The sequence below is a fragment of the Oryctolagus cuniculus genome, chromosome 10, assembly GCF_964237555.1.
Source record: "Oryctolagus cuniculus chromosome 10, mOryCun1.1, whole genome shotgun sequence".
Classification (NCBI taxonomy): Eukaryota; Metazoa; Chordata; class Mammalia; order Lagomorpha; family Leporidae; genus Oryctolagus; species Oryctolagus cuniculus.
The window spans coordinates 108,584,481-108,596,879 of record NC_091441.1 but is presented as its reverse complement, the minus strand read 5'-3'; the positions used below and the strand labels follow the sequence as shown (position 1 = coordinate 108,596,879).

General features: G+C 60.8%; 1 protein-coding gene across 2 annotated transcripts in view; it reads left to right on the top strand.

Annotated features, from left to right (window-relative positions):
* FBLN2 (fibulin 2) overlaps positions 1–12,399 on the top strand; it is a 65,925-nt gene that overhangs the window by 20,164 nt on the left and 33,362 nt on the right. The gene's annotated exons all lie outside the window — the stretch shown is intronic.

Below are 12,399 nucleotides of genomic sequence, written 5' to 3'. Positions count from 1 at the left end.
CCGTGCCGTGCAGGCAGCGACTGCTCCTGGCAGAGTCTCTGCTGAGTCCGAGGGCGTCGTGCAAGGCCTGCACACAGAACCCTGTGCACGCTGGGCGACTCAGTGGGGCTCTCTGCCCCCCAGAACACTGCATATTGGGTGACTCAGTGCGGTCTCTTACGCGCCCCCCATTGTCCCTTCTGCCCCTCATTTCCTGTCTTCTTCTGGGCACCCCACACCATGTCCTCTCTGTTCCAAGTGTTCGGTCACACTGCTCGGGGCACCTCCTCCAGGAGCTCCACCCTGAATCCTTTGTGTCTTGTCACAGGCGCCCCCCCCACCCCTGTTTTCTCCCTGCCTCCCATCTGAGGCGCCCTGGGGCCTGGAGCTGATCCCCCACAGCCTGGAGCCTGCGTCTTGTCCGGTCCCACGTCACTCAGCCTGCTGACCTTTGTCAGGTGTCACCTGTGAGCCCTGGGATGGCGGGGACGGGCTAATGGGTCTGCACCCGGTCCTCAGGCCAGGGGCCATGAGAGAGGCTATCTGGGAAGGCTTCCTGGAAGTGAGGCCTTCCACGTTGTGCCCAGCTTCCCGTCCTGCTGCCTGTGGCTCGGTGGCCTCGGGCAGCTCCCTTAACCAGTCCTGGCTCCGACAGCACTTGCTGGGCGTGGCCTGTGTGTGCATCCTGTAGACGTGCAATGAGGGTGAACCCTGGGGGCTGGGTGGCTCCCTCAGACCCACAGGCCCCCACTTGCTGCCCACTGCGCCCAGCAGCGCAGGGTCTGAGGGGCGTGACCGCTGACTTGGGGGCACGTGGCAAGAGGCGGCTGCCCCGCCCCTCCTGCCCTGTGTAATGAGAAGCACGTGTGCAGGGGTGGGGGCGGGGGGCTGCAGCCTGGCTGGGGAGCGTGCGCCTGCTGGTGGTTTCCAAAACAGGCGCAGCCCCTGCCCTCGCCCCCGCCCCTTGCTGCCAGAGGCCGCGCTGGGGTTCGGGGCCTTGGAATCCTGGGGACTTCTTTGTTCTTGGGGACTCTGGTCTCTCTTATTTTCTCTGCCCTGAGCTTTCTCAGGTTTCAGGGTGTGGCTTTGGGTAAAGGCTGCTGGGGGCTGGTGCCACCCCTCTCCCCATCGAGTGCCTCCTGCCTCAGAGCCCCTCACCCCATCCAAGGGCTGTCCTGTCCGGGGTACGGCACAGGCAAAGGCTCAGAGACCTGAATTCACAGGGCGCGGCAAGACAGTTGTAGCTTTTGGTGTGCCGAGAATGGAGGGTAGGGGTGGGCTCAAAGGGGACCCTGGAGCAGGGCCTGGCCAGGTAAACACCCACTGCTCAGCGGCTGCCGTCACCCACCGCTGCATGGGCTCTGGGCTCATGACTCGTGCGCCTGGGGCCGTTACTGTTTTGTGCCTCAGTTTCTCCATCTGCCAGCAGCAGGAAGTCGCTGCTCCCTGGGGCCGTGGTGAGGATTCCGTGAGCCCCTCTGTGTCGGATGCTGGGCCTGAGCTGGGCGCTTGCTCGGTGGTGGCGAGGGTCAGTGGTGACCGTCCCCTTGCCCTGCAGCCTACTGCTCTCTTCTTCACCAGTTCGCAAGGGGCCCGTCTGTGCCCATGAACATGGTGGCACGGCGCTGCCCTGCTGGGGTCTGCGGGGAGAGGGGCGCTAACCGGGGGATGCACGCAGGGATCTGGGCCCTCATGGCCGAGGGCTGGTGAGCGAGGTGTTAGGGTGAAGGGTTGCACGTCCCAGAGGAAGTGGGATTTGGGCCCTGAGCCACTTGGCTGCTGTTCTTGGGGGAGGCCTGGGGAGACCCTAGTGTTGCAGGGGCCTTTGGTGGGGAGAAGCCAGAGAGGCCACTTTGCCCAGCTCAGCCCCCGCATCCTGCTGAGACACAGGCGATGGGCCTGGAGATGCCCCCCTTCCCACCCCCGCCCTCGCGGTGCTGTGGCAACCTGGAGCCTGGACCAGGAGGATTCCAGCGCCATCGCCCCAGTCTCGGCCGAGGCGGCGGTCCTGTCTTGGAGCCGGAGCTGTGCCAGGGATCCAGGCTGCCTCGGCTGGGCCCTCCCTGCCTCTGAGCACGTCCAGATGTGGCCTAATGGAAGCCACATGCCCGGCTCCCTGGGCCGGGGGGAGGGGCTGGGCGTCTGTTGTGGCTCAGGGGCTCTGCAGGGGCGGCTTTTCCCCTGGGCTGGCGCTGGAGCGGAGGGGACGCTGGGGCGGGGCAGCTCCTGGGGGCTTGGGGGTTCCTGGAGAAGCTGGAGGCAGGTCCTGACCAGGGGGAGGCCCCGCCACAACCCCTGCGGGTCCCAGGAATGCGTGGAGGAAAGGGGCCCCGTGCTCGGGATGTCACGTGGCAGACCCCATGGGGCAGGGGTCTCTGACGCCGAGGCATTCAGCTGATGGGGGAGCTCATTAAAACTGAATGTCCCTTGCCAACGCCGCACTTGTGACTTGTGCCGGGCGCTGCTGTAAGTGTGCTTCCATCTGAACAAAGCCCCCAGTGGCCAGTGTGTGCCTGGCTGGGGCAGAGGCTGGGCGAACTGGAGCAAAACCGTGCCCAGACCCCACCCTGGGGGACCAGGAGCTTGGTGGGACAGGTAAGCCGGTCAGTCGTTGCACAGGCGTGAACTGCCTAGCTGTCTGTGGACTGAGAAGTGCATGATCCCTGGGGATCAGGGAGGGCTTCCTGGAGGAGGTGATGTGGAGCTACAGTGTGCAGGATGAGACAGTGGGTGGGAGTGGAGAGAAGAGGGTGCTGCAGGCCAGGGCACTGGCAGGTACAAAGGTCCTGCATCTAGAGGGGATTGGGTTGGAGTGAAAGGAGAGGTGTAGGGCAGGGTCCAGACCCAGGGTGATGGATGAGCCTCTGTGCTAGGGGCAGTGGGGAGCCAGTGAAGGCCCCAGGCAGGGGGTGGCACGATGTGGTTTGTTTTGGAGGTGCAGGAGCAGAGCCCTGCCCCCTCCCCTGTGGTCCCAGGAGCCAGCACTGGAGACAGGGGCCCTCCAGGCTCTGTCTCCAGGGAGCAGCGGTGAGTGACAGGTGGAGACCCGCCCTGCTTCCCAGAAGCCTCCTGGCCACCGTCCTCTCTGGTCTGGGCCGCCCCGTGGGAGAGTCCTAGGAGTCCTCCAGGCCAGCCCAGGATCCTGGACACCTGTGGGCTGTGTTACAGAGTCGCCTGGGGCAGGTGCTCCAGGCCGCTGGAGTGAGCCAGGGAGGGCTCCCTGGGGGGCTTCACCCCCAGCCCGCGGGGCCTGCGGAGGGGCCGTCTGCCTGCCGGGACAGAGCGTCTGTGGGTGGTCGCCACCTCTGCGCATGTCTGGGCGGGTCAGGTGGCTCTGAGGGCACCGCTGGCCCTCGCTGGCCCAGGGCTTCCCTTGCGCAGATGTTGCCAGCCGGTGATTGACAGGAGCCAGGGAAGGCGGTTGCTTCATTTTTCCTTGAGTCACCGCCTGGCAGCTGCTTCCCAGGTGCGGTGCGGGCTTGTGGGCGCTGGGGACGAGTAGCTCCCACGCTGGTCCATAGCAGGGGCTTGAGTATCCCTGGACGTGGGCTCCTGCAGAGGGCAGGGCTGCTGAGAATACAGGGGACAGCCATGTGACCTGGGGCCTGCAGTGCCACCCCCTGCCTCCTGGGGGACGCAGCATCGTGGGAGCGCAGGGGCTGCGGTGAGCACTGCTGGGTGCCGCCCCCCCAGGCCGGGGCAGGCCTCGCGCTGGGAGGTGTGGGTTGTGCCACAGGCGCTGGGAGGTGGGGCGACCTCCCGAGGAGTGTCCCCAGGGCTGGCATTGGGTGAGGGGTGGGCAGATGCGGCCACCCCAGGAGCTCGGAGCTGCCCTCAGGCTGATGGGCGCAGTGTGCCTGCAGCCCGCCCCTCGGGTCAGCGCCCCTGGGTTTCACCGCTGGCCTGACTCCACTTGGCAGCCGGGCACAGGTCCTGGAACCCCGAGGGAGGCTTGAGTTGTGAAAACATCAAACCCTCGTTTAAGAAAACTCCATCACGCCAAAAAGAAACCTTGTGCCTCTGTTGCAGCCGTCTACTGCCCCCTCCTCTCCAGCAGCCGGGAATCTGCTGCAGAGTCTGGACTGAGTCTGGACTGGGGGGCCCGGCTGCTCCTGGGACAGCTGGGAGCCGCACCGGGGGCCCCTTGTACGTGACTGCCTTCTCTCACCCCGCGTGGCTTTCTCCAGGCGTGGCCGTGCCGCAGTGTGTGTCTGCACTCGGTCCCTTCCCGTGGCTGCGTACTGTTTCCACGTGCCCACACCATGCTCTTCAATCTACGCATCCGCAGATGGACGCTGGGTTGGAGTGACATTGGCATCATGTGCACTTTGTGCTGTGGACGGTGGGACCCCCGTTTTCATCTCTCCTGGCAGCGAGAGCAGTTCCAGAGCAGAATCGTGGGGTGCTGTGGAGACTCAGTGTAGCTGTCAGATGACCGCCACACTGCCCTGCAGGTGCAGCACGGTTGGGCTAAGTCCCTGCCAGCAGTGCACGTGGGCTCCGCCGCCTCCACTTCCCGGCCAGCACCCGTGTCACCGCCCCGCCCGTGAGGGTGAGCTAGGGGCTCGTTGTGGTTTTGGTGCACGTCTCCCTGACAGCTGACCCCGCCAAGCATGTTTTTGGGAGATCACTTTAGAAAATTCTAGAAAACACAACATCCAGCACGTGTTCCTATCCAAGTGGTGATGCCATCACGGTGTCGCGTAGTCCCGGAGAACTGGGAGGAGGTGTGAAGAAGGCAGCCAGGGTCTCCGTGTCTCCGCGAGCATCGTTTAGACCTTGTGGGCTCCTCAGAGGGTCTTGGGGACCCGCTAGGGCGGGAGCACTCCTGAGGGCCACCAGCTGCCACCGCTGCGGGCGCGCACCTAGGTGCACTCTGTTCTGCTGTGGGATTTTGTCGGTTACCTGTCACTACGTGGCAGGTGTCTGTCCTGCCCACTTCCTGGAGCAGTGCTAGGTTAGAAGTGTGTTTTGGCTCAGGGTTCTTGCTGCAGAGTCCCAGGTGGTGCAGGGCCACCTTCATGCCCTGCTCCTGTGTGGGGCCATGGGCTCATGGTTTGCGTGCAGCACCCGCCCACCCACCGGCACCTCCTCCAGGCTGGACCCAGCTTGCATAGCCTCTGAGTGCTCTGTCCGGCAGCATCTGGGCTTCCAGGGAGGCTTCTGGCTAGCTGGGGTCAGCGCCGCCTGGGCTGGGCTCTGCTGGGCCCTCCTCCCCCTGGTTGGCCCCCAGGGCTCCATGATGGGAAGCCGGGCTCAGCCCAGTCCTCCGAGGATGCAGTCTTGCCTCTGCTGCCCCCGCTGTGTGACCTCAGGCGAGCGACTCGCCTTCTCTAAGCCCCTGTCTCTGCCTCTGTGTGGTGGGGGTGGGGGGTGGGGCGGCCCTCTCAGGCTTGCTGAGAGAGCAGGTGAGGGTGACAGATGGCTGCCCCGGACTGTGAGTCCCCCTCCTTCCCCTGCTCCGGGACGGGGACGGGGAGTGAACTTGGGTCGTTTGTTTAGGTGAACAGATCGGTGTCTTTTGGTTGGCCAGAAGCTGTCCCCTCCGTGGAATGAGCCAAGGGCCAGGCCTGCTGGGGCTGGGTGGGGGTGTTCAGCTGCTCACTTCCTGCCCCCCACCCACATGTTTGTCATCCAGCTGCCTCCAGATGTGCAGCCCAGCACTCCTTGCTGCCTGTTCCCGCCCCCGGCTGCACTGAGTCGGCACAGCCTGGCTGTGAGGCCCACACCCCAGAAACAAGCCCAGGGCCCGCTCGGCCACCGAGGCTGTAGGCCAGCCCTGCCTGTCCATCACCTGTGTGAGGTTAGCTGGTGTGCGTGGAGAGAGTGCTTGTCCTGAGCGTGCACCAGCCCACTAAGCTTCATGACACCCCGGGGAGGGTGCGTGGTGTGCTGTCATTATGTCCATTTGACAGATGAGGCTGCCGAGGCCTGTCCAAGTTAAGCGCATTGTCCAAGCACCCCGAAGCTGATGAAGCAGAGGTTTGCAAACCACTGCCTGGGCCCTTTGTTGCAGGCGCTTCCCAGGCCCTGCCCGCCGCATCCCTGAGTTTGCCCTGCTGCCCTGTGCAGGCAAATGCGTCCCTGTTGCGCAGACCGAGGCTCCGGGACTGTTCTGATTGCTGGCCCTTGAAGGTCAGAGCAGGGCTTGGGGCAGGGCTGGCAGCCACAGGTCCTGCACCTGTCCCCTGCCCGAGGCCTCCTGCCTGCAGTGTGGGGGCGGCTGGGCAGGCTCTGGCCCCAGGGAGCAGGAGGGGTAGGAGTGCCCTGCTTGCCTCCAGTTCCAGCCCCTTTGAGGGCAGCACACTCTAACCAGGCTCTGCTGGCAACCAGAGAGGCCATGCCCCCTGGCTGGGGATGCACACGGCTAGGAGAGTGAACATGACCGAGTACACAGCCTGGGTCGCTGGAAGTGGTGGGAGCCGGAGGCCGGTGCCTGAAACCCAGGGGCAGCTGCTGCCCAGCCCAGGTGCCACAGATGCCCTGCGTGGCCCACGGCTTCAGGTCTTTTAACAGGAGCCTGGAACACGGGGAAGCCCCTGCTTAGCAACTATTGGCAATTCAATCAAATGTTTTAAAGCACCAACCAAGTGTGTGGTGCCTTTACACCACACCCTGGGCTCACAGATTGGTGATTCCTGCCTGTGGGGATGCGATCAGGAACCCCATAGAGGCTCGGGACTGGGAGAGGACCTCAGAGGCTTGATGCGCTCAGAGATGGGGCCCAGAAGCCCTGATGCCCAGCCCGGCGCTCTCCACGCCGACCTCCCGTTTTGGAATGGGGTGGTATCTCGAAGGGCTTCATACACTGGGACGGGCACAGTGTGGTGCATGGGCCGGCAGCGTCTGAGCCTGGGGAAAGCTTGGTGAAGTGTGGGGAGGTGTGGCAGGTGCATCCTGAGACGGCAGCCTCAGGCCTGGGGCGGGGCCCTGGCAGCTCTCACACTGGAAGTGTCAGAGTGAGCGGCTTGTGCCACATCAGCCCTGGGGAAAACGAGCCTGGGGCTCAGGGCACGGGCCAGGGCCAGTGGTGGAAACCAATCAGAGGTCCACTGTGTGGCCGCCCCTTCCTCACCAAGCTGGCAACTTCCCGTTTGCAAGGGAAAGGTGTTGGGAGTTTGGTTTGGGAAGAACACGCTGGGGACGCAGCCCTAGCCCCCAGACTCACCCCCAAGACCCCTCGCTGGTGCGGCCCTGGCCCTTGGGTCTGGACAGGGGTCTGACTCAACACCTCCCTGGCCAGCGCGCTCACCTGGCACTTTATAGAAAGCTGTGCTGGACAGCGTGGGTGCCCACTTCCTGTCTGCCCAAGAGGAGAAAGCTCTTTTTTCCACGTGCTGTCTGAAGTCCCCTCGTGTTAAGCTGTCTGCAGGCAGGAGGAATTAGGAATTGCGTTGCACCAGAAAGAGTAATGAATAGAATTAAGTCATTTGCAAGATTCATCTATATTTTTTTGTTTGTTTGTTTGTTTGTTTGTTTTTGACAGGCAGAGTGGACAGTGAGAGAGAGAGACAGAGAGAAAGGTCTTCCTTTGCCGTTGGTTCACCCTCCAATGGCCGCCGCGGCCGGCGCACTGCGCTGATCCGATGGCAGGAGCCAGGAGCCAGGTGCTTTTCCTGGTCTCCCATGGGGTGCAGGGCCCAAGCACCTGGGGCCATCCTCCACTGCACTCCCAGGCCATAGCAGAGAGCTGGCCTGGAAGAGGGGCAACCGGGACAGAATCCGGCGCCCCGACTGGGACTAGAACCCGGTGTGCCGGCGCCGCTAGGCGGAGGATTAGCCTAGTGAGCCGCGGCGCCGGCCCAAGATTCATCTATAAATAGCTCTTCCACTCTCTCAAGATCCGGGGTCCAGCAGGCTTCCGTGTGAGCAGGACCGCAGGCAGCAGGGAGCAATGGCTCCGAGTAACGCGGGAGAGAGCGTTCGCAGTTCTCCTGGGAGAGGGAACCTGGCTGCCCCGCGTGGCTGCCCCGCGCGTCTGGCCAGCCCTGCGCAATCCTTTGAGGTGGGGCTCAGCTCACGACAATTTCTGACCTCTTCCTAATCGCGACTTTTAGAACTTCCTGTTTGGTGTACTGTGTGGCCAGGAAGACACAGGTGCCTTAGAACAGCTTCGTGAGTCTGTGCCCGCAACACCAAGTTGTCTACCCCAACACCAGGCGCTCACCACCAAGATAGAAGGCATTCCCAGCTCTCCGGAATGTGCTTGGTGCCTCTTCCCAGATTCTTTTTTTAAAGGTTTATTTATTTATTTGAGAGGCCAAGTTCAGACATAGAGAGGGAGAGACAGAAAGAGAGAGACAGAGAGGTCTTCCATCCACTGGTTCATTCTCCAAATGGCTGCAATGGCCAGAGCTGCGCCGATCCAAAGCCAGGAGCCAGGAGCTTCTTCCGGTTTCCCACATGGATACAGGGGCCCAAGCACTTGGGCCAACATACACTGCTTTCCCAGGCCATCAGCCAGGGGCTGGATTGGAAGAGAAGCAGCTGGGACTTGAACCTGTGCCCCCGTGGGGTGCTGGCGCCGCAGGTGGAGGTTTAGCCGGCTGCACCACAGCTCTGGCCCCTCTTGGCCTGTTCTGGAGGTTGTCTTGGGTCACGGGGACCGTACATCGTGATCTTGCTTGTGCTTGGCTTCTGTAGCACAGGATAAGCGCTGGGGGCTCAACCTGTCGTCTTGTGCCCGTGGTCCATCCAGAACCGTCGCTCTTTTTTTTTTTATTCCATTGACAGAAGCAGTCATGGTTTGCTCCACTCTTCTGGAGTTGATGGACATCTGGTGGTTCTGGGGCGTGATGTGTGCAGTGGCTGTGAGCGGTGCTCATGTCTGTGGGGACAGGATCACCGTAAAGTGGGGGTGGGCATTGTGGTGCAGTGGGTTGAGCTACTGCCTGTGACACCCGCATCCCCGGCTGCTGCACTTCTGATCCAGCTCCCAGCTAATGCGCCAGGGCAGTCTTCAGAGGATGGCTGGAGTGCCTGGGCCCCTGCACCCACGTGGGAGACCTGGATAAAGCTCCTGGCTCCTACCTTTGCTGTGGCCCAGCCTGGACTCTCTTTCTCCATCTGTTACTCTGCCTTTCAAGTAAGTAAATATACTTTTTTTTTTTTAACAGGCGGTGGTGTTGGCTGATGCCCGCTCATGGTTTTCCAGAGCACGTGGCCAGGTCAGCTGCCCGCTGCCCTTCCTCGCCAGCGCTGGCTGTCGCCCTCTGGGCTTGCGGCCAGTGTGCTGCGTGGGTCCAGGTGTCTGGAGGTGGCTTTCACTCCTGTTCCCTCCGCAGCTGTCATGGTGGGCAGCTTTGTCTCACTGTGGGCTGTCTTGTTGCTGTCCGCCTGGGTCTGAAGTGCCTTTCTTTGTCCTGATTGGTCCCTTACACGGCTCGTCCCACCCGGTGACCTGCCCCTTCCTCTCCCTAGTGATGTTTTCTGTGTCGAGGGGCGCGGGTCCCGTCCCTGGGATGCTCCTTGCTTTTGTGTCCCGAGTAATCTGTGTCTGCCCCGACGACGTAAAGACCCTGTCCCTTGTCACATCCTAGATGTCTCATTGTCCGGCGTTTCACGTTCAGGTCCCCCTGGGATCTGTTTCTGCCTGCGCTGCAGGCACTGCTGGCGTTCGGTGGCCGACCCGGCGCGGGGGCCCGGGAGCGCTCCCTGCCCATCTGTGGCCCCTCGCTGGCTGTCTAGGGACACGCCGAGCACCTCGCCTGGCTCTGCTCCGTCCCACCGCCCCCTGTCTTCACACCAGTGCCACTCTCTTGCTCCCTGCAGCCCTAGAGGGACTCTGAGGATCTGCTAATGCGAGTGCGCCAGCTTTCTTCTTTCCCCAAGTTTATTTTGTCTACCCCAAGTCTTCTGCATTTCCAAATAAATCTAAAATCAGCTTGCTAATATCCTTTCCTTTTTTTTTTTTTTTTAAATTTTAAGATGTTTATTTTTTCTTATTTGAAGGGCCAGGATATGGGGTGGAGGGAGGGATATCTTTCATATCTTTCCACTGGTTCACTCTCAAAATGCCAAGACTGGACCAGGCTGAAATGAGGAGGCTGGGACGCCATCCTGGTCTCCCATGTGGGTGGCAGGGACCCAAGTCCTTGAGCCCTCACCCGCTGCCTCCCAGGTGCATCAGCAGGGAGCTGGAATGGGGAGTGGAGCCCGGTCTGGAGTGCAGGCACGCCAGCACGGGACCACTGCACCAGACGCCTTCCCTCAGCCCATCAGTTTCTATTTTTAAAAAGCTGCTAGCAGGGCTGGCCTTGTGGGGTAGCAGGGAAAGCCACCACTGGTTCGTGTCCCAGCAGTTCTACTGATCCAGCTCTGTGTCGGTGGCCTCAGGAAGCAGCAGAAGGCAAGCACGTGGGTCCCTGCACCCATTTGGAAGACCTGGCGTAAACTGGCTTTTTCACGCAATCTGGGGAGTGAACCAGCAGATGGAAGACCTCTTTCTCTGTCTCTCCCTCTCTCTTTCTGTATAACTCCTGCAAATGAAGAAAGAAATCTTTAAAAAAAAAAAAAATCCTGCGGGGATTTTGATTGTTGCTGTGTAGAATCCAGAGCTCAGTTGTGAGGGCACTGACAGGTGAACAGCACTGTTTTTTGATCTCATGAATGTGATCCATTCCTCCACTTATTTACATCGCTCTTGTTTATTTCCTAAAAAGATGTATTTATTTATTTTGAAAGGCAGTTACAGAGAGAAGAGAGAGAGAAATCTTCCATCTACTTCTTCCTTTCCCAAATGGCTGCAACAGCCAGGCCGAAGCCAGGAGCCAGGACCTTCATCCCGGTCTCCCACGAGGGTGGCAGGGTACTAAATACTCGGGTCATCTTCCGCTGCTTTCCCAGGGACAGTATCAGGGGGCTGGATCGGAAGTGGAACAGCCAGGACTTGAACCTGCGCCCATATGGGATGTCAGTGTCACAGCAGCGGCTTAACCCATCACACCACAGTGCTGGCTCGGGCTCTCTTCTCTCACAGCATTGTTTTGTGGTTTTTCTGTAGTCTTAGATGTCTTTACTTAGATCCATTCCTAACTAGCTGATGGTTGATACTGTGTCAGTTGTGTTGCTCTTAACCTTTTGAGGGCCATAATAAGTAGTATTAGTTACCTTTTCCATCCCCGTATTTGGGTCACGATCCTGTGGACTCTGCTGACGTGGGCCCGGCGTGGCTGATGTCTGTGGTTGGCCAGTGGCCAGCCTGGCGTCTGGCTGGTCTAATAGGGCCTCTGCTGGGGTGGTGGTCTCTCGTCCATGGACCCAACTCATTCACATGGCGCATGGCAGGGCTCCAGGAGAGAGGGCAGATGCTGCTCTGTGGCCTCTCCAGGTTGTATATGTACCACGTCGTGATGTCCACAGTAGCAAGGTGGGAGAACAGACGCCCCCTCTCCAAGAATGGGGCAGGGTGGGGAGGGGCTGCACAGAACTCTGACTGTTCTGGGATGTCACTGATGGAATGGAAATATTCAAATTGAATTCAGCAGCTGCTGGGCTGTGTTGGATTCTCCTTAAAGTCCTGCGGATGTTAAGGGTCCATGGGTTAGCGTCAGCCTGCACGCTCACCGTGGGATCCAGAACACGAGTCAGCATCTTTGGGCCTCGGGGCCAGGCAGAGCTGCCTTCTGATCTTGGTTCCATGCTGAACTCATCTTCCAGAACAAAATCATTCTCCCTGACACCAGACTTGTCGGGAGCATCACTCAGAAGTCCCAGGGAGGACTGGCTGGTGTGGCCCTTCCCCTCTCGCCATCCCCACCCCGCCACGAAAGCAGCCCCAGCTTCAAAGCAGCTGCCCCAGGACCTGTGCTGTGGCTCCAGTCCCGGCTGCTCCACTTCCCATCCAGCTCTCTGCTCCTGTGCCCGGGGACCTGGGCCCCTGCCACCCATGTGGGAGACCCAGGTGGAGTTCCAGGCTCATGGTCTTGGCCTGGCCCAGCCCTGGGTGTCGTAGCAGTTTGGGGAGTGACCCAGCGGATGGAAGATCTTTGTCTCTCCCTCTCTGTCACTCTGCCTTTCAAATCAATTGGTCACTCGATCAGTCATTTTCTGAAGCAACTCTGCCCCCACCTCCCATCATTGCCAAGTTCTTGGTGCCCAGGTTCCTTCGGTGCTGAACTGGGCTGCGCTGGACCGGGGAGGTGGGGCTGGGGAATCTCTTGTGACATCTGTAGATCTTAAGTGAACGTCTTTGTGTTTCTATTTGGTGGCTTCTTTTTGGTGTTTGGAGCTGTGCTGTTTTCCCCCTGAGACCGCCACAAACATGTTTGGAGACCCTTGGGAAAGTCTTGGGCTCCAGGTGGGTGTGTGGGAGGCTGGAGATGGCTGTTAAGCCACGCCCCATAGGTGTTCAGATGCTGTGGTTGGAGGCCTCTGCTGCCCAGGGCTCCTGGGGCCTGGCGGGCATCTCGTCCACCCCGT